Here is a 22,456-nt window from a genome sequence, read left to right on the forward strand (position 1 = left end):
GAAGGGTTGGCGTGAGTGGATGGGGCACCGCGAGTTTTAGAAAATACTCGCTTCCATGGTTTGGTGAATTCAACATCTCGGATGTACCCTTTGTTGCACAGAGCGTTCAATCGGGTAGATGGAGCATGAATTCCCTGAGGGTTATATCCATATGTAGAACACATATGGGTTTCAGAAAAGCGAGAAAAAATTCAATCAGGAAGTAGGATCGAGCAAACAATATGAAAAACCGGTCGAAATTAGAACGCATATTTCTAGCTCGGTATTGGGGGAAATTGGCGCCAGCAATCAGAGACTGGCGCTAGATTTTAACTGTAGCGCCTGACGCCAATGCTGGCGTCTGGCGCTACGGTTAAAATACTGGCGCCAATGCTCTGGCCCCTGACGCTACTTCCCACATGCCTCAGCAGCTTTCTGTGCTCGATAAAATTTTCCAGTTTCGCGCTGTGTTATTTCAGTCCTAGTTGTGAAAGATATTTCTCAAATTTCCTACGTGTAAAATCCTATGTTTTTAACTCATTACGGATGGTCTTTCCAATGAGATCTTTTTTATGCATATGACAATAATGTTAATCAAAATTACGCACATGAAATACTTAGAACTTTTCGAGTCTCATCCACTCATTCTAAATCATTGCCGAAACAAATTCAGGAATTAAAATAGAAATCCTCCCCAGCGGAGTCGCCAAAAACTGTGGGGAATTATTTCAAGCCTTAATCCCACTAGATTGAACCCCACTGTGATCATACACTAAAGTACAGTGGCGTCCAAAAGGAAAGAAGACAGAGAAAAAGAGTCGCCAACAAGTTTTTTTAGGAACTTGTAAACCGTTCATAGGATGAAGGTTACACCCCTTAACGATCCAAGAGATCGTCAACTCCATAAGGTCTAGAACCAAATAAGGGTTCGGGGATGAAGGTACAAATCCAACCTAAAAGAGATTGAACCTGCCCTAATAATAGGCCACTACTTTATTCAGATCGTATTCATGTGCGCTTTCTGACTAACATGCAATCATTAGGATTAACCCTAAACCTGTTTAATCTATGTTGGTTGAATATTAATGCACAAATAAATCTATTATTGGCGATAACTTGAATTTATAACCAAATTAACCCTAAACAAGATTATTAATTATCTTATTAAGCGTGATTACAAGTACAAATTCCCTTTAACATGCATAAAAGGTGATCAAGCAATATAAAATATAATATATATCAAGCAACAATAATAATCATAAATAAAATAATCATTATCAGAATAATAATTATATTCATAATCATCATAAATTATAACAATTATAATCATAATCATGTTCATGTTAATATTAAAGCATAATAAAAATAGCAAGATCCTAGGCATGATACTAACAAGATTAATAACAAACCCTAGTATGTCACTAAACAATAAAAATCAAAGCTTTAACCCTAACATGATACTAACATGAATAAATATTAGGAAGAACATAGGAAGCATCGTAACAATCATATTTAATATTAAAATCACCCTAGACATGATACTAGGAATATCATGATAACAATTTAAACATGATTTCTACATCATAAATCAATTAATCAATAAAAACCATTAAAGTACTTACTTTGATGCCTCGTGTCTCTTTCTAATAACAAAATACACAGTTAGTAACTTCAAGGAAAATAATAAACAAAACAATTAAATTAAATAACTGAAATAGAGATTTGGGACCAAACCCTCAGAAATTAAACCTTTCACGTCTAGGGCGAAGGCAACTTCGAATATGGCTAGGTGTTTCTAAGTCTTGCGAATGCGGAATTTTGTATATGAAAACAAAGTTTAGAAAAAAAGAAAAAGATGAATGAAAGAGATGAATGAATTAAAGAATGATGAGAATTGAGTGAATTGGTGAATGAAAACGGAGTTTTTAATACGATATTTATAGAGAAAATTAGCCAAAAAGGTGTAAATAAACAAAACAGAGTCTGACGCACAGAAAACAGAGCTGGCGCCACCCTTGGCTAACTGGCGCCAGGCACCAATGGCTAGCGCCAGGCGCCAGGCCTGGTTCCAGGCGCCAAGGCATGGGGTTAGGCGACAAGCTTATATCCAACGCGTTTTTGAAAATCAGATAAGTTTACCGTACTGGAGGATAAAATCATATAATTCCCTCGAAAATGCTATTTGATTTTAATCAAAACTCTGTAAAGTCAAAAGTCAATTTATCAATGCTAATTGAATTAGGAATGAAAAGAACCTTCTAGAAGATTCTAGAAGACTAAAATCATTCATAATTGCATTTGGAATGATAAATCTTATTAGGCCCTCCCCAAGATCATTGGGCCGTATATAAGGCTCAAACCGGGCCCAGTTTAGTAAATTGGCCATAACTTCCTCATATTCATCGGAATTGGGCTTATAATATATCGTTGGAAAGCTTTTGTCAAGCCCCATCTAACTACACTATTATTGGACCCATATCATGGTCCAACCAAACTGGATTTGCTGTTTTCTTAAAATAAGTTTTCAAAAACAGAGAGAAGAGAAAAGAAATTAAAACTTTCCGCAACACTAGACTTTCCACACTTTCACTTCATTCGATTACGATTCGACGTGAAAGGTACTCATCACTGTGTTTGGTTTTGGGGAGACACAAATGGGTGTCTACATGCACGTTCTAAGATATCTAAGGTTGATTGAAACATAGGATATGATAAGCATAGAGAACTAAAGAAACGCAATTCACTTTCATTTCAAAACATTTTAGCACATTCTCCCAATTAGCTTTAAATCTACATTTAGTGAGCGTTTGTATAGTTCCTCGAAGGAACCGAAAAAACAAATAGATTTGAAGTTTCTCGACATCTTGACTTTGCATCCCTTCTCCTTAGGCTTTAACTCATAATGCCCTCCCTCGATATGTGACTCAACCTCTAGGTCGAAAGGTCTTTCCCAATGGTTAAAACGTAAGGGAAAAAAGGGCGAGGATAGGATTAAAGTTTAAAATTTTGGTGGTATCCCTAATAATGAAGCAAAGAACGGGCCTTTTCTTAGAATCACTATCAAGTAGTCACCAAACAAAAACAAACTAACATCCCCAAGCTTATTCAAAGCTATACTCACAAACATATATACAAAAAGCGTAAACTCTTCTCCCCAAAGCTTAAAGAAAGCATTGTCCTCAATGCTTGAAAAGGGGAAAAGAATCACATCACAATAATTTTCTCATTTTCACTTTTTATGTATTTTAATTTTTCAAAGCAATTGTCCTCGCCTCTTTTAACTATGGATGGCTCTTACAACTTTGCATTTATTATGTCCTTGCTTTTTTTAACTTTGGACGACTTTTTCCACTTATTCATTTGCCATTATTCACAAGATATACAAAACACAAGCTTGCTTACAAATAGAACCAATATCCAACCTTATATACCACAAACTCCAAATGCATGACCATTTGCTTCACAAAACCAAAAATGGAATAAAAAAAAACAAAAGGCTCAAAGTTCTAAAGATGTGGATTGAAAAGATGCGAAAAAGCTCAAATGGTTAGCAACAAAGCAAATGTAAACCCAATGAACTAAAAATAAAGAGGGTTATCCTAGAAAAAATAATTACCACCCCGAAAAGATGCCTTTGTCCTTCCTTGATGGTTTGGTCTTGGGTTTGAGAAATTATGAGTCAAGATTCAAGATTAGGTCCGCAATAGTCAAGGATCCATGCCGCTCATGCAAGATATGTAGAAGGCTTGAAAATAATGAAACCTCGCATGGTTGTGGCAAAAACTCACTAAAAGCTTCAAATTAACCAAAAGGGAGCAATTGCAAATTTTCAAAAACAAATAGAATCCGGCTTCAAGGTCCCAATAGTTCTAAACGACTACCTTAGCATACTCTATCCTAGAATCAACAAATCATACTCTCAAACCGTGCACACCGTTACCATTGAAGAAGAAATGCATTCAACTATACAAATCCAAAAGTATTATGTCAAAAGCAAGAACAATACAAAACACATTGCAAATTGCCTTGATAGAAACAAAAATCTTTTTGTAGTTTTTCAAAATATAGAACATGGAAAAGCATATACAAAGGTGCATAACATATATGAATCAACATCCCATCAAACATTATAGGATACCCTCCCCCAAGCTTGAATGAGACAATGCACACAAATATAATTCATATAAACCATGGGAGGGGGAAAATAATGAGATCAATCCAATAAAACCAACATATGTCCAACAAGTTCCACTTGAGAAAGAGCAAGGAAGGATATTACCGGATATTAGGTGGGTGTAAATACCCGCAAATGACCCAATTTAACCTTCCAAAGCTAATTTCCTTAAGAATTAAAACTTGTTTTCCTTTTGCTAGCAATTGTGGTGCCAATCTTCTATGATTCTTGATCTAAACCAATACACCAAAGTATATAAAGGCATGTACATAGAAAAAGGCACATAAACATTTCCATGAGAGAAAATCTATTCTAAAAAGAAAAGAAAATGAAACCAATAAAACACGGGTTACTTCCCGAGAAAGGCTTGCTTATGGTCCAAGCTCGACCACTCTCGAAAATAATAATTCAATGCACGCAAGAGCTTGTCAAATGCACTACTACACATTTCATATGATAAAAGGTAGGCAAATGAAGAGATAAGAACGTGCAAAAAGATTGTTGCACGCAAGTGAGAAGGGAGATGCCAAAAGATAGAACAAGAAGGATCAAAAGGAAAAACAAGAAAATAAGAAGAAGAAGGGAGAAAATAAGAAGGGAAAGAAAAGAAAAAAGGCAAATCCTCCTCACAAAATTTTTTATTGGCATATTTCCTCTCTTCCTCAACAATGATAAGATGAGGGACATAAAATACTCCCAAAGAAAAGGCCTCCCCAATAGGCTCTTTGAGATAGGAAGGGAGAAAAATAGGGCAAGAAGGGATGTGGTCAAACCTTTGAGAAAAAGGGGTATGAGAAATGGGCAAAGGGGTAGCTACTCCCTCAACATAAGGTCTCACATCACAAATGAGGGCATGAAAATCAATCATAGAGTCCTCAAATGAAAAATTCTTACAATCTACACCTCCCTCAAGCTCAAAAACTCCAAGGGAATCAACCTTATCCTCCTTTCCACCACAATAAACAACATTTCCTTCAACTACCTCAAAACCTAAGTCCTCAAAACCATGCATGAATGGAGGTAGAGTCATCGTAAACTCATCTAAATCCCAAAAAGCGTTCTCGATGAACTCATCTAAGAATCTATAAATCTTCATATTCCTCTCACAAAACAAATGGGGCATTAACTTAAAAGAGTCTATGTATTCATAGATTGAAGGCTCACAAACATACACTTGAGGCTCATCAAGATGGGAAAGAGGGTTAGGATTTTCTAATTCAACTCTCTCTTCATTCTCAACTCTTTCACCAACACTCATATGCTCATAAAAGGGATCCTCACACTCTCTTGGTTGCTCTAAATTATCATTATCATTCTCAACATACACATTGGATTTGAAATTTTAACACACAAGCATCAAATATGACAATTGACTTTCCAACTCTTCTCTTCTTTTAAATTCTTAATTCAAAACACACTCACACTCTCTAATCATCTTCATTTTGCTCCTTAAAGTTTCCATCATTTGTCTCTCTAAGGGCCTAAGTCTAGGATTCATCTCTAACTCCCTCAAAGATTCATCAATTATGTTATAGCGGGCTAGAGACTCATCACAAGAGTTTAGAGAATGAAAAGGCAAAGATGGTTTATCAATAGTAAAAGAAGAGTCACAACCAAGGGTAGGACCATGCACATTAAAATCATGAGCATTTTCATTAAATAGGGGAGAAGAGGCACAATCAAGCATATGAGATTCGTTATGAAGGGAATGAACTACATCATAAGAAGACATGGCAAATAATGAAGAAAATTGAAACACACCATTAGCATCAAGTTGAGCATGTACTTCATTGTCATGAGCAAAAGTGGAAATAGAATTAAAATCATTTGTTCTAGGTTTAACTATTGGATCATGTGACACATCATGGGAAATCATGCCATCATTAGAAGATTCAAAAATTGCACATCAACATTAGAATCATGATTACCCCTATTATAGATATCCCTAGCAAACCAAACATAGAAATCCCAAGCATCATCTATTGATGATAAGTCATGTATGATACGTGTTTTTAGAGTCTTTTTAGGTAGTTTTCGAGTCTAGATTAGTTGTTCATAACTTATTTTTGCTTGATTTTGTTTAGTTGTGATCATACAATGCTTTTATGGGTAGATTCATTGTTTTTTTTTTATGTATTTCAGGATTTAATGAAGATTTTTGGAAGTTTTACGGAGTTGTGGATCGTGATCATAGCTTGCAATTCACCTAGAAAGCCAAAGTTTGAAGGTGAATTCACTTAAGGGTATTTTCCATCCAGACACGCACATGTCACTCAGAGACATGGACATATCAGTGTGTTTTGAGAAGGCAGAAAGTTGGAAGTTGAAGTTTCATTTGAGGCACGCCCATGTTCATTTGAGGCACGTCCATGTCGAGTCGAGTGTTTTGAGATAGCAGCTACGTGCTAAGGGAAGCATGACCGTGTTGAATGCGAGCATGCCCATGCCTCAGCGAGTGAGGTTAGCCCAGCAAGACACGACCATGTCAGAATTTGACATGCCCATGTCTCGCTGGAGATTGAAGAAAAAATGAGTATGACTTTTGACATGGGCATGTCCTGTGTGACACGCCCATGCCTGGACGAATTTAGTCGATTTTAATCCGATTTCTTTCCTTGTTATATCCTATCTTTTAGCCTTCTTATAAATACTCTTTAGCATTATAATTTCATTATTCATCATCTTAGAACCCTAGTTTTCTCTCTGGACTTTATTTTCATTGTAATTCAAGATTATGCACTCAAAATTCTTCATTTATCTATCATAATTCAAGATTTAGTATTTTCTTATTCTCTTTAATTTCTTTTTATTATTAATTATGTTTTATTTAATTCTTGTTATTGTTTTTATTAATATGAATGAGTAGTTTCCTTATTCCAAGATCTAGCGGAACCCGAATATGATTGATGCATGATTTAATTCTTTAAATTTTCTAATGATAATTGCAACTGATATGCTTAATTGATTGTGCTCATGCCAATACTAGATTAGGGATAATTAGTATTGTTATTAATCCATTATTTTAATCGCAACGGTAGTTGGGTTTTAACGGGTTTGAATAAATCAATTTAGGGTTTAAAGTTCATCACGGGAGTAGTCTAATGGATGATTAGATAGTTAGAGTAAAGTGCTCAAAGTCTTTAATTTACATGATTCCACGGAAGTAGTCTTGATTGTTATTAAGGAAGCCATTGATAACTCGGGAGAGACCATTGGTACTATATAGGATCACTTTTCCTCATTAATCAATTGAATTATATGTTAGGGGTAGAATGACTATTGCATTAATTGTATTTGTGGTGATTCTTGATCTTGGATCTTTTTAGCATTGATTTGTCATAATACTTAGATTTAATTGTTTTAATTAGTTCCTTAGTTATTAATTCTCACTTATTTGATTTGGTTACTTGCTTAGTAGTTTCTTGAGTCTAGTTAATTAGTTGCACCATAGTCTCTTGGGATCCGACCCTTACTTGCCCGTCTACATAGTAATAGTCTTGTTAGGTTATTTTTGTTAGGTACGCGACAAACCTATTAATTGACAATGCTCTAAATTCACCATTATGCATGCTTTCAACTTCATTACTAGTTTGCTCATTCAAACCAAAATAATAACCCTCACAAGCCTCCCAAATACTACAATGATTATAGTCCAAAATTTCCGCAAGTCTATGGAAGTAGATATTAAAAGACTCACATCACATTGATGAAAAGAAGACATGCCATTTTTTTTTCACAAAACAAAAAATAATAAAAAAATGTATATACAAAGACCTGGACTCAAGCAATAAAAAACACTCAAACATAGACATCATTCCCCGACAACGGCGCCATTTTTACGAGGGGTGAACTAGGTCGTTGAAACTAATCCTCCCTCGATCAAACTAAATTTATAAACACCTAACCAACCTAAATACTAGTATAGAAGCAAGTCAAGGGTCGAACCCAAAGGAACGGTAATGTTCAAGCGCTCTCAATTATGCGCCTAAGCTAGGACGAAGACAAAGATAAAGAGAGAACACTAACCAACTGCCAAATAAAAAAACCAGATAAATAAAACACTTGGAACGGGGATCAACAAGTAATCATGGAAATTGTAGTAACTCGAGAACAATATGCAAATCAATGTTTGCGAAGACTAATGGGAAACTCAATCAAAAGAGCTCAACAAGCTATCTCCTCGTGGTCTAATTAGCGCCAACTACGAGAGACACTAACTAAGAACGTCACAATTTAAACTCAATCGACAAATGTAAGCTAAAAATCAATGTTCCTTATCAATGTAGACTCACAAAGGAATCCAGCATAATTCTTAAGGCCTAATCGAATTACACACATACAAATTTCCATTAATCACTTTAATCTCAACAATTAATCAACATAATCTCCAAATTAAGCACATATAATCAATCTTACAAGTTTCACCCAATCCCTAGCAAACAACTACTCTAACATCATCATCTAATCAACTAAAAACTAAAGAAATCAATAATCAACAATATATGAAGAACAACTACACTAATCAAGCATCAAACATCAAAATCAATTCAAACTAACAAGAATATTAAACAAACCAGTAAAATGAGATAGATTTAGAAATGTTCATTGATAATAGAGAAGATCTTCAACACAATTGTCATCATTGAATCTTCAATCTCTCAATCACCATTAAAATTTCTCACTTTCACTCTCTAAAATCTACTCCTATACTAACACTAAAACTAGAGAGAGAAGCTCTCAACAAAGCTAAGATTATGTTCTAGATTCAATTTAAATCTCCTTCTAAAAATCGTGTTACAAATAGGTATTAATAGGAGGCTCGAAACAGGGACCCTGAAGGGTACGGTCACGCTACTATTCCGCCCGCTCGCACCGGGTGGCCGCGCGCCCGCGCTCCTCTCGGTTTCTTCAGTTCTTCTCACGGTTTCGTGCGTTTTCTAAGGTCTTCGAATGAACGCGAAATATGATGATGATGAACACTAAGAGTAGCATTCCCAAAAATCACTTGACAGTGGGTTCAACTCCCTATCTTCATGAGAGCACGGCTTGAGAGCGCATGTGCTAGAATTTGGAGAATCCACTTCCTTGCTTGTTGAGCTTCGCAAATTCCATGAGCATGCTCCAAAAATATCTTCCACCTTAGTAAATCACCAATATCAAGAACCGAACCTCATACAATACCTACAACCAAAAAAATAGAGCAAATAAAGGAGAATAGAGAAGAAAAACCAACAAAATGCACAAAAGCTACAAAATAAGAGAGGAAAGGTAAAACCAAGACCAAATGCATAAAACTAGGCATTAATTGATCATGAAAGCTGTGCAAAGAGGAAGAAAACAACCTAAATGCTCACAAATGGGTGCCATTTATCACACCCATCCTTACCTTTTGCTCGTCCTTGAGCAAAACAAAACCAATTTATTTGTTTTTAGCTACAACAAGCCCTTTATGTCCCAAATTCGCCTACGAGGACGAGTGAGGTCTCGTAAAGGTTTCCTAAGAGCTTAATCTATAACTCTCCACCAAAATTCATAAGGCAAACCACAAAAAGTAAAAGAAAAAGAAAGAAAAACAAAATCGAAACTTTTACGAATTGGACTTTACAAAATGACTACACTTCAAATGAATAAACATCTTTCTTAAGAAAAAAGAGGTATGCACATTCCAAGATATCTGAGGTTGATTGTAACATAGAATATGCTAAGCATAGAGAACTAGTTATCACAATCCACCTTCATCCCATTCGATCCTACTGCGTTCTCCCTATAGTCTCAAATCTCCCACTAATGAGCATCTCAATAGTTCCTCGAAGGAGCCGGAAAAGAGCATATTTTTGGGCTACTCGACGTCTTGACTTTGCATCCCCTCTCTTTACGCTTTAACACATAATGCCCTCCCTTGATATGTGACTCAACCTTTAGGTCGAAAGGGATCTTTAACAATTGTTATAACGTATGGGCAAAAAGGGTGAGGGTAGGCTTAAAATTTTAAAATTTGGCGGTATTCCTAACTAGTGAAGCAAAGGGTGATCAAACCTTCTCCTCAGAACTAAGCAATCGCCAAACAAAAAATACTAACACCCCCAAGCTAATTCAAAGCTATAACCACAAGCATATGTACAAAAAGCGTAAACGCTTCTCCCCCAAGCTTAAAGGAAGAATTGTCCTCAATGATAAAAAAAAAAGGAATAGAACCCCATCAAAATATTTTTGAATTTTCTCATTTTCACCTTTTTTTTCATTCAAATATTCAAAGCAATTGTCCTCCCCTCTTTTAACTTTGGACGGCTTTTTCAATTTTGCATTTATTATGTCCTTGCTTTTTTTTTTTTTTTTTTTAACTTTAGACGTCTTTTTCATTTATTCACTTGCCATTATTCACAATATATACACAACACAAGCTTGCTTACAAATAAGAACCAATATCTAAACTTGTATACCATAATCTCCAATAGCATGACCATTTGCTTCACAAAAACCAAAAATGGAACAAAATTTTGAGGTAAGGGCCTATGATTAGGATTTATCTCTAACTCCCTCAAAGATTCCTCAATTTGGCTATAGGGGCTAGAGACTCATCACAAGAGTTTAGATAATGAAAAGGAAAAAAAGGTTGATCAATAGTAAAAGAAGAGTCACAACAAAGGATAGGACTATGCACATTAAAATCATGAGCATTTTCATTAAATAGGGGAGAAGGGGAACAATCAAGCATATGAGATTCGTTATGAAGGGAATGAACTACATCACAAGAAGACATGTCAAATAATGAAGAAAATTGAAACACACCATTAACATTAACTTGACCATGTACTTCATCGTCATGAGCAAAAGAGGAAATAGAATTGAAATCATTTGTTCTAGGTTTAACTATGGGATCATGTGACAAATCATGGGAAATCATGTCAACATTAGAATATTCAACACATTGCACATCAACATTCGAATCATTATTACCCCTATTATAGATATCACTAGCAAACCAAACATAGAAATCCCAAGCATCATCTATTGACAATGCTCTAAGTTCACCATTATGTATGCTTTCAACTTCATTCCTAGTTTGCTCATTCAAACCAAAATAACAAATCTCACAATCCTCCAAAAGATTACAATGATTATAGTCCAAAAATTCTACAAGTCTATGGAAGTAGATATTAAAAGACTCACCATCATATTGAGGAAAAGAAAAACATGCCATTTTTTTTTCACAAAAAAAAAAAAAAAAAAAAAAGAAAAGTAGTATATACAAAGAACTAGACTCAAGCAATCAAAAACACTCAAACATAGAAACCGTTCCCCGACAACGCCGCCATTTTGACGAGGGGTGAACTATGTCGTTGAAACTAATCCTCCCTTAATCAAACTAAATTTATAAACACTTAACCAACCTAAATACTAGTATAGAGCCAAGTCAAGGGTGGAACCCAAAGGAACGGTAATGTTCAAGCGCTCTCAATCATGCACCTAAGCTAGGTTGAAGACAAAGAGAAAGAGAGAACACTAACAAACTACCAAACAAAGAAACCAAATAAATAAAGCACTAGGAACGAGGATCAACTAGTAATCATGACAATTGTAGCAACTCGAGAACAATATGCAAAACAATGGTTGCTAAGACTAATGGAAAACTAAATCAAAAGAGCTCGACAGGCAATCTCCTAGAGGTTTAACTAGCGCTAACTACGAGAGACACTAACTTAGAATGTCATAAATCAAACTCAATCGACAATTGTAAGCTACAAATCAATGGTCCGTATCAATTTAGACTCAAAATGCCAAATAGCATAATTCTCAAGGCCTAATCGAATTACACACATGCAAATTTCCATTAATCACTTTAATCTCAACAATTAATCAACATAATCCCTAAATTAAGCACAATCAATCAATCTTACAAGTTTCACCCAATCCCTAGAAAACAACTACTCTGACATCATCATCTAATTGACTAACAACTACAGAAATCAAGACTCAACAATATATGAAGAACAACTACACTAATCAAGCGTCAAACATCAAAATTAATTCAAACTAACAAGAATATTAAACAAAGCATTAAAATGAGATAGAATTAGAAATGCTCATTGATAATAGAAAAGATCTTAAACACAATTGTCACCATTAAATCTTCAATCTCTAAATCACCACTGAAAATCCTCATTTTCTCTCTCTAAAATCTACTCCCAAACTAACCCTAAAACTAGAGAGAGAAGCTCTCAACTAAGCTAAAATTATGATCTAAATTCATTCTAAATCTCCTTTAAAAAATCAGGTTACAAATAGTTATTTATAGGAGGCTCGAAACGAAGAAGAGCGAAACAGGGAACATGTGGGGCGCGGTCGCGCCCCTGTTCCGCGCGCCTGCGCTCCTTTGGGTTTCTTCGGTTCTTCTCGCTGATTCGTGCGTTAGCTAAGGTCTTAGAATGAACGTGCAATATGACGATGATGAACACTATGAGTGGCAATCCCAAAAAGCACTTGACAGTGGGTTCAACACCCCATCTTCACGAGAGAACGACTTGAGAGCGCAAAAACTAGAACTTGGAGAATCAACTTCCTTGTATCTTTAGCTTTCCAATTGCCACGAGCTTGCTCCAAAAGCATCTTCCACCTTAGTAAATAACCAATAACAAGACCCGGACCTCGTACAATACCTAAAACCACAAAAATAGAGCAAATAAATGAGAAAAGAGAAGAAAAACCAACAAAATGCACAAAAGCTACAAATTAAGAGAGGATAGGTAAAACCAAGACCAAATGCATAAAAATAGGCATTTATTGAGCATGAATGCTATGCAAAGAGGAAGAAAACAACTTAAATGCTCGTCAAATGGGGGCCATTTATGAGACCGATCAGGCACCGAGGTTCAAATTAAAAGGATTCAACATTAAATATTATGTGGTCACTAATTATTCAAGAATTAAATTAGTAGATTTGGTTGATTGAATAATTATTGTTGATTGAATGATTATGGTTTGAGAGTCATCACCAAGTCGAACAATCTGTAACTAACGTAAAGTGAAAGAGATTGTGCACCAAAATTCTTGGAACGTATATACCTTGAGTAAGAACATATGGGGGAAGTTATTGTGTTTTATATTTAACCATAACTTCTACTTGAGTACCGGACGCTGTACATTCCCTGTATTATTAATATTATGCGCAGGAATTCCGCCACTTACGAGTGGTTATTGACGCTGGCACGGTTAGCTCCCGTGTAAGTAACCTCAAATCTATTTGGGGGGAGGTTAGGGGGAAACCCGTTCGATGCGTAGTCAACATTAAATAAATTATGTAGTTTCTAGTGAGAACTTTTGTTAAATATTGTATGTTTGATACACAGGTGCAACAAGGTAAGTTGTGTGTTGATAGGAAATTATATATATGTTAGTGTGTTAATTACACTTATGTACTCAAATTTGCTGATTGTGTGTGTTTGTTTGCCTTGTATTTATCTTGGCCCTATGATGACCCATTTTTAATGGAGAGTAGTGGAAACAAGTACAGTTAAGCTTTTTAGGTTATGAAGCGTATTCATGAATGGGCATGAGTGAAGAGCGAATCATGCTAGTTTCTATAAGTATATGAATGTGTTATTGCTTTAATTTATTTATGACTATAATATGACTTGTGACTAACAAAAAGGGGTTTTTGATTTTGGTTTTGATTAATAAGGGCCTACAATGGTTCCAAGTTATAGGTTGATTTTATTTTACTTCGTTTTACTTTGGTTTGACTTTACTTTCGATGTTTGATTTTCAATGTTTACTTGGTTTGAAACGTTTTGAAATTAGTTTTCCGCTGTGTGTCTTTCATAGTTGCCTTAACAGTTATCACGATGGGGGGTAATATCTTAGATATTCCTATTTAAAGTTTTAAACAGGGCAAAACAGGTATGTTAAAAGGAAGGAATTTCTAGGGTGTTACAAAGTGGTATATGCATGGGAGCTTTGGTTGAGATTTTATTACCACTAAAGCTAAAAAAGTGTGTTTTAAAGTGTTTTAATTGTAAACTTGGCCAAATACTTATTTTTTGGTAAAACTTTTAGAGAACTAATTTTTATTTTATTCTAATTATTTTTATCTTGTGAAGATTAAATATTTATTAGTTTGACTAAAAACCAAATTTTTTATTTATTTATTTAAGTGGTCCTAATTTTTTTTTTTTTTTATAAAAAGGGAAGGTTCAAATATTTTTAGTAGGGAAAATTTTACCTTCTTTCTTACTTAATTTCGAAAATTTTTAATTATAAAGGAGTTAAAAATATTTTTTTAAGTTTGTTTATTTTGCAGGAAAGCAAGGATTAAGGTAAGTATTATGTGTTAATAGCTTTTGAAAAGCATGTTGGTGAGATTGGGTAGGAAAGAAATTTGGGCATATAAGTTAGAAATATTCATGTTCTTGTATGCATTAATATTTAGGTTGTGATATTTAATCCTATTTATGGATTACTTGGGAGCATGTGATTATGTGAGTAGGAATGATTAAAATTGTTTGATTGAACATTGAACTTAATTCATGCAAGAACTATATTATATTTTTTTTTTTTTTGGGAAAGGGAATTCTTTTCTAAACATTTTCTTTACATGATGCCGAACCTTCCTAGCAGTTACACCAAATTAGGAACTCTCCTAAAGAAACCAAATGAACATCCCTACGATTATATTCAAAAGATTCGTTTTTACAGTTCCTAAAGGAGTAATGTTTTAAGGGACAGGGTTTTTGATAACCCTGATCGTATTTCAGCCATGATTGTTAAGTGTTTGTCTGAGGAGCCCCCATACTACACTGTCAAAGCAAAATTTGATGATTTCTACCTATCAGAGGACATCCCAAATTATTATAAATATAGGGAATACTATGGAAAGTGGTACCTTGATTACATATTTTTTATTTCCTACCTTGTCAAGGTAGAAAAAGATCATTGTAGACAATTCAACCTTCCATACCTTGACTATCACTATGAAAACCTAATGGGACAAGATCCCCCTTATCCTAGCCATCAATCGGAGATTTCATCTTCTTCATCTTCTTCACATGGTGGCCAAGCAGAGAATGGAGAGCAAGGGGGGTAGATAGTTCAATCATGGAGATTTCAAACCCAAATCCACCTCCAACTCCAATCATTATTAAAATCTCTTCTGATGATGAGGAAGAATGAGAGTTTATGACGGTAGACACTGGACCAGAGTCACCTAAACCAATGGAGGAGGTGATGAGTGGCATTTATGCCACTCTTTTATCCTTTTTCTCTAAGGATTCTCCCCTCATTTGCACTTGTTTGGCCCTTTTTCTAAGCATTTCTACTTAGTTTTGCTTCCTCTTTTCTTTCTCCTTTATCCTCCCTTTTCTTAGTCTTCCCGCTTTGTTCCTATTGTGATTTTCATGCTTATGCTTTGTAGGAACCATCGGGATTTTCAAGAGGAGGAAGCTAAGCTCAAAGGAAGCTAGAGGAAGCATGATTCAGAAGAGGTTCGGCCGAACCTTCTGATGGTGTGGCCGAACCAAGGTGTGGCCGAAACTGCTCAGTGGTTCGGCCGAACGTTGAGGCAGGGGCAAGATGAAAATTGGCAGTTTTGCAGGAGTGGCCGAACCACAGGAGTTCGACCAGACCAGGATCAGGGAGGTTCGGCCGAACCTATCCTGTAGTCCGGCCGAACCTTCCCATTTGTTCGGTCGGACCTATCCTTTTATCAGCTGGCTCTGTACGGACTATATAAGTCCCATTTTTAGAACGTTTTGAGGGGGAGATGAACTTAGTTTTAATTTTCTACATTTGAGCTTAATCTAGAGAGAGAAACTTCATTAGTAGAGAGAGAAAGTGTGGATTTTCATTGATGAACTTGGATATTGAAGAAGGAGCTTGATTGAATCTTTGTAAATCTTCATCTTCAATTAATGAGCAATTTCTTACTCTCTTTCTTTACTTTTGTATTTAGTTTTGTTTGCTTATTTTGGTTTTCCTTCTTTGCTTATTGATCATGTTGATGCTTACTGATTTGATGATTGATATTGTCTTCAATATGATTTGTGAGTAGTCACCTAGCCAAGGGTGTGGGGATGGTGTAGTTGTTAATTGATTCATGCTTATGATGTTGGGGTTATGTCAATGGTGATTAAAGTCTTTGTATGCTTGATATTCTTTGGTCTTTCTTGCAAGTGCACATTGTTAGTTGATCAAAGATGAGTCTTTACTAACAAGTAACGGAAGTTGACTTAGTTGAGATTCATTACTATCGATAATTCTTTGTTTGCACCTTCTAATATATGGTTCTAATGTGGAAACATAGAGGCTATGTTAGGAGAAATCGATTAACCCCGGAAGGCGGTAAGATCGAGCTTTATTTCGATATTCTTGCATGCTTAGTTTACCATTTCTTTGCTTCCGTGTTATTTCATGATCAAGTGACATCTACATCTACTCACTTCCCTTGGTGTTTAGTTTTATTGGTCTTTAATCATTCTTAATCCTTAGTTTAATCTCTTAGTTATTCACACTTCTTGTCCCGAGATAGCTTAAAGTCTTAAGTAGTGAATGCGGTGTTTATGCATGTCTCCTTGTGGTTCGACCCCTCTATTTACCCTATACACGTATTAGGTCGGTAGAGCGTTATAAATTAATTTGACTTAGGTGTAGTCGCTCAACGACACGATTATTGCCTTGTCAAATTGGCGCCGTTGTCGGGGAGACGGTTTCCATTGCTATTTCATTGCTTGTTTGAGACTATCTCACCTTTATTTGTTAGTGTTTGTTACTTTTGTTACTTGTCAGTGCTTACGTTCTTCTTAGCTTCGTTGTATGAATAGAGGACGAACCCGCTCAAGATCTTTAATTCCCATCGATCCAGAGCTAGAGAGGTCTTTGTCCCTACTTCGAAGAGAAGCAAGAGCAAGGAGTAGAAATTCTCGCACTCCAACGAGAGGAGTAAGAGAATTAGAAGATACTCCACCCTCTTCACCCTCAAGTGAAGAATTAGATAGCCCTAAATCATCTTCGAATTCAGAAATCAACCCTTTCTCAACCTATAAGTTTGAGAGTAAAGAAGGTTCTAAAATGGGAGAGAATACGCCTTTTAGTCGTCTTGGGGCCCCTGAAGCTTTTAGAGCGCAAAGTGGGATCCTAACTCCTACTACTCAAGCCAACAATTTCGAGATCAAGCCTAATTTGATTGCCTTGATTGAGAGGAAACAATTCTCGGGTGGAAAGTTTGAGAGTCCTCATGAGCACCTAAAAGAGTTTGAGAAATATTGTGATACAATAAAGGCCAATGGAGTGACTCAAGAATATATTCGCCTCAAAATGTTTCCATTTTCGCTAATTGGGAGAGGTCTAGAATGGCTAGAGAAGGAGGTGCCCTTTAACTCTCTCACGACATGGGACCAAGTGACTACGGCTTTCTTGAGGAGGTTTTATAACCATAGGAAGACCGTCGAGGCTCGGTCTTTGATTCAAGGTTTTCGCCAAAAGAGTGGTGAGTCTCTAAGTGCGGCATGGGAACGATACAAAGAGCTTCAACGTCAATGCCCACACCATGGGATACCCAAGTATCAACTCATTCACACTTTCTATGGAGGTCTCACACCTCAAGGAAGAACAAGCCTAGACGCCGCGGCCGGTGGTCCAATCATGAACAAAGGAGAGCATGAAGTGGAGTGTATTATAGAGGAAGCCGCAAAGCACTATGATGATTGGTACGAAGGAGAAAGGGATGCTACTTCTAGCAAGGGCGTTTATGCATTGGAGCAAGCCAACGCAATCAACAACCTTTCTACCCAAATCTCCAAAATGACCAAGCAAATGGATGAATTGATGAAAGAAAGGTCCAACCCTCATGGTAATACCTCCCCTTCAACCAAGGGAGGCAATGGTATGGATACTTCCTCCCCCTCTTCTTACAATACAATGCCCCAAGGATGCATGTTTTGTTCTAATTGTGAAACCTATGATCATGATACCTCTCATTGTGTCTATGCTTGTGAAGTTCAACCCCCTTCCCCATGAACATGATAGTAATATGGAAAATGTCAATGCTATGAATTTTGCTCCTAGAATGGGAAATGTAGGAAACTTGAGGCCAAACTCCAATCAAATGGGGAATTGGAATCAAGGTGGAAACCGTGGTTGGAACCAAAATGGTGGTGGTTATGATAACCAATACCATGGTGGGGGAGGCCCTTCCAATTTCAATGGAAGAGGCTACTCTAACCAAAGAGGATATGGTAATAAAAACCAACAACCTAATTCCCGATACCATGACCTTCAAAATCAAAATTTTGGTGACCAAGGTAACATGGGAAATAATCAACAAGGCAATGTTCCTAACCAAGGCACCGGAGGCAATAGGGGCCAATTTGTTTCTAACTATGCCCAAACTAATAGGCCTCCGGGTTTCCATCAACCCCAACTTCCTCCACCTCAACAACCTCTTCAACTTGAAGCCCCTCCAATAGGTCCCGTGATGGCTAAATTAGATGCTCTTTTAAAAATGCGTGAGGAGGATCAAAAGAAACATGAAGAGGCTCAAAAACGAACCAATGCTCATATGAAAATGCTTGAGACTCAAATTGCTCAACTTGCATCTAATTCATCCCCTTCTTCTTCTTCTCCTTCTTCTTCTCACATCCCAAGTCAAGGAGTCAACCCAAAACCTTTGTATGCCGTGACAACAAGGAGTGGGAAGGTAGTAGGGAGTGACTCTTTAATTGAGGAAGAACCCCAAGAAGAGGTGGAGTTAGAGAATGAGGATGGAAAACCCAATTAGCCATTGAGTGTTGAAAAGGAAAAACATGTTGAGGTGCTCAAGGAAAAAGAAGCCACCCCCTTGCCCCTAAATCGCCAACCTAGAGAGGAGAAGCTACCCTTTCCACAACGATTTGTGAGAGCTAAACTTGATTCCTAATTTGGGAAGTTTTTGAAAGTCATTAAGAGTTTTCATATCTCCGTCCCTTTTGTTGATGCTATGAAGCAAATGCCCCACTATTCCAAATTTTTGAAAGATCTTTTGAGCGGGAGAAGGGAGTGTGAGACGGTGAGTTTAACCGCCAATTGTAGTGCAATTCTTTCCAACAAACTACCTACCAAATTGAAAGATCCGGGTAACTTTTCCATCCCTTGTTCTATCAATGGCATTGAATTTGATAAAGCCTTGTGTGACTTAGGAGCAAGTGTGAGTCTCATGCCCTATTCCGTCTACCAAAAGCTTAGTGTAGGAACCCTCTCTCCCACTAACATTACTCTCCAACTAGCGGACCGTTCCGTTAAGTTCCCCATGGGCAAAGTTGAGGACATTCCCCTTAGGGTAGGAAAGTTCACATTCCCCGTGGATTTCTATGTGCTAGAGATGAATGAGGATGAGAGGATTCCTATAATTTTGGGTAGGCCATTTCTAGCCACTTCTAGAGCTATCATCGATGTGAAGGAGGGGAAGATATCCTTGAAAATTGACAATGATTCTATTGAGTTTGATTTGAACAATGTCATGCAACAACCCTCCTCAAGTGGTGAATGCTTTAGGGTAGATATTCTTGATACGGTTCTTGATGAATTTTCTCGCTCCCACTTGCATGTTACTAATGATCCCCTTGAAAGTGTGTTGTTGAATGAATCAAAGATATGTACTCACAAAGAAGACATACAATTCTATGAGGATTTGCTTGAGGAAAGCAAGAAGGAGTGCAAGGGCGCGAGCATGGAAGAAGAGGCTCCTTACATTCATGACCTCTTTCAAGTTGAAGAAAGAGAAGAGAGCCCCAATGGTAAGGGAGCACCAAAGGTAGACTTGAAACCTCTACCTTTGGGCTTGAGGTATGCATTTCTTGGTCCCAATGAGTCTTTCCCCGTGATTGTAAATTCTAACCTAACGGAGGAGCAAACCTCCCTCTTGATCAATGTTTTGAGAAAACACAAAAAGGCTTTGGGTTATACCATTGATGATATCAAGGGTATAAGTCCATCTTTATGTATGAACAAAATTGATCTAGAGGGAGATGCCAAACCCGTCAGGCAAAGGCAAAGAAAGCTTAACCCTTCCATGCAAGAGGTTGTGCGGAAGGAAGTGGCTAAGCTTCTTAATGCGGGAATTATTTACCCAATTGCACATAGTGATTGGGTATCTCCCGTGCAAGTTGTGCCTAAGAAAGGGGGCATGACGGTAGTGAAAAATGATCATGATCAACTAGTACCCACTAGACTTGTTACCGGTTGGCGCATGTGTATTGACTATCGCCAACTTAACACAAGTACATGCAAAGATCATTTCCCACTACCGTTCATTGATCAAATGTTAGAAAGGCTTACAAAGCATTCCTTCTATTGTTTCCTTGATGGTTACTCGGGATTTTTCCAAATCCCAATTGACCCTAAGGATCAAGAGAAGACGACTTTCACATGCCCCTACGGTACTTATGCATATCGTAGGATGCCTTTCGGGCTTTGTAATGCCCCCGCAACATTCCAACGTTGCATGATGTCCATTTTTAGTGATATGATTGAGGATGAGATAGAAGTCATCATGGATGACTTCTCCGTTGGAGGAGCCACCTATGAAGATTGTCTATCTAATTTATCTCGTTGCTTAGAAAGGTGTGAGAGGGCTAACCTCGTGTTGAATTGGGAAAAGTGCCACTTTATGGTTAAAAGTGGGATTGTTCTTGGGCACAAAATTTCCCATGCCGGCATTGAGGTTGATAGAGCCAAGGTTGAGGTCATCGAAAAACTTCCTCCCCCCACCAACGTGAGGGAAGTGAGGTCTTTTCTTGGCCATGCCGGGTTCTATCGGCGCTTTATTAAAGATTTTTCAATGATCGCTAAGCCTCTCACATCCCTATTGCAACAAGATAAGGAGTTTGTGTTTGATGATGCTTGTCATAAGTCCTTTTGTAGGTTGAAAGAAGCCCTTTGCACCACTCCTATTGTCCAAGGTCCGGATTGGTCTCTTTCATTTGAGATCATGTGCAATGCAAGCGACGATGCCATTGGATCGGTTCTTGGACAACGAAAGAATGGGAAACTTCATGTCATACATTATTTGTCTAAAACTCTTAATGATGCCCAACGAAACTACACAACTACCGAGAAGGAGTTCCTAGCAGTTATCCATTCATTCGAGAAGTTTAGAACCTACCTCATTGGTTCTAAGACAATTGTGTATAACGACCACTCGGCTCTCAAATATTTGATAGGGAAGAAGGAAGCTAAACCAAGGCTGTTGAGATGGGTTTTAGTCCTCCAAGACTTCGATTATGAGATGAGAGACAAGAAGGGAGCCGAGAATGTGGTGGCGGATCACCTCTCAAGGTTGGGCGGTGCAAGGTTTGAAGATGATGGCTTGCCAATAGAGGACGCTCTAAGAGATGATGTGCTTTATGTCCTTGAAGTGAAATCGGAGCCTTGGTATGCGGATATTGTGAATTACTTAGCTTGTAGTGCCATACCGCCGGATTTCACTTCGCAACAACGTCGAAAACTCAAGCACGAGGCCAAGAGATACATTTGGGATGATCCCATTCTATTGAAAAGGGGGGTCGATGGTTTGTTGAGGAGATGCGTCCCCAACGACGAGGTTCAAAGTGTTCTCCATATGTGCCACTCTTCTCCTTGTGGTGGGCATATGAGTGCTCAAAAGACCGCCTCAAAGGTCCTTCAATCTATGCTCTTTTGGCCTTCTCTATTCAAGGATGCGTGGATATTTGTCAAAACTTGTGATAGATGTCAACGGATGGGGAATATTTCTAGAAGGGATGAAATGCCGCAAAACCCCATCCTTGAGCATGAAGTTTTTGATGTGTGGGCTATAGACTTCATGGGCCCTTTCATTTCTTCACATGGGAACAAGTATATTTTGGTCGTCGTTGACTATGTGTCTAAGTGGGCGGAGGCCGTGGCTTCTCCAACGAATGACTCTAAGGTGGTGGTCAGTCTTTTCAAACAAGTGATCTTCCCGAGATTTTGTGTTCAAAGAGCAATAATTAGTGATGGGGGATCGCATTTCAAGCACCACACCTTCGTTCGACTACTTGATAAATATGGGGTGTCTCACAAGCGCGGGCTTGCGTACCACCCTCAAACGAGTGGTCAAGCGGAGGTCACCAATAGAGAGCTCAAGGTGATTTTGGAGAAGACGGTTGCTAGGACAAGGAAGGATTGTGATGTGAATTATTGATCCGAAAACCAACAAACACATGAGATATGTTTAAGCTTAATTCTATACAGGAAATCCACCAAGAATTAAACAAAAACTAAGAGTAATTAACTAAGAATCCACCTAATTAATTAACCCTAAACGAATGTTTTAACTAA

The 22,456-nt window shown here is 37.4% G+C and overlaps 1 non-coding gene across 1 annotated transcript; it reads right to left on the bottom strand.

Annotated features, from left to right (window-relative positions):
* Nucleotides 1-17,591: 17,591 nt before the first annotated feature.
* LOC145561110 (small nucleolar RNA R71) lies at nt 17,592-17,697 on the bottom strand. The gene has a single exon (XR_014093691.1). It is a non-coding gene; the product is annotated as a small nucleolar RNA R71 (small nucleolar RNA).
* Nucleotides 17,698-22,456: the final 4,759 nt, after the last annotated feature.

This window comes from Chenopodium album, chromosome 9 (genome assembly GCF_948465745.1).
Source record: "Chenopodium album chromosome 9, dcCheAlbu1.1, whole genome shotgun sequence".
Lineage (NCBI taxonomy): Eukaryota > Viridiplantae > Streptophyta > Magnoliopsida > Caryophyllales > Amaranthaceae > Chenopodium > Chenopodium album.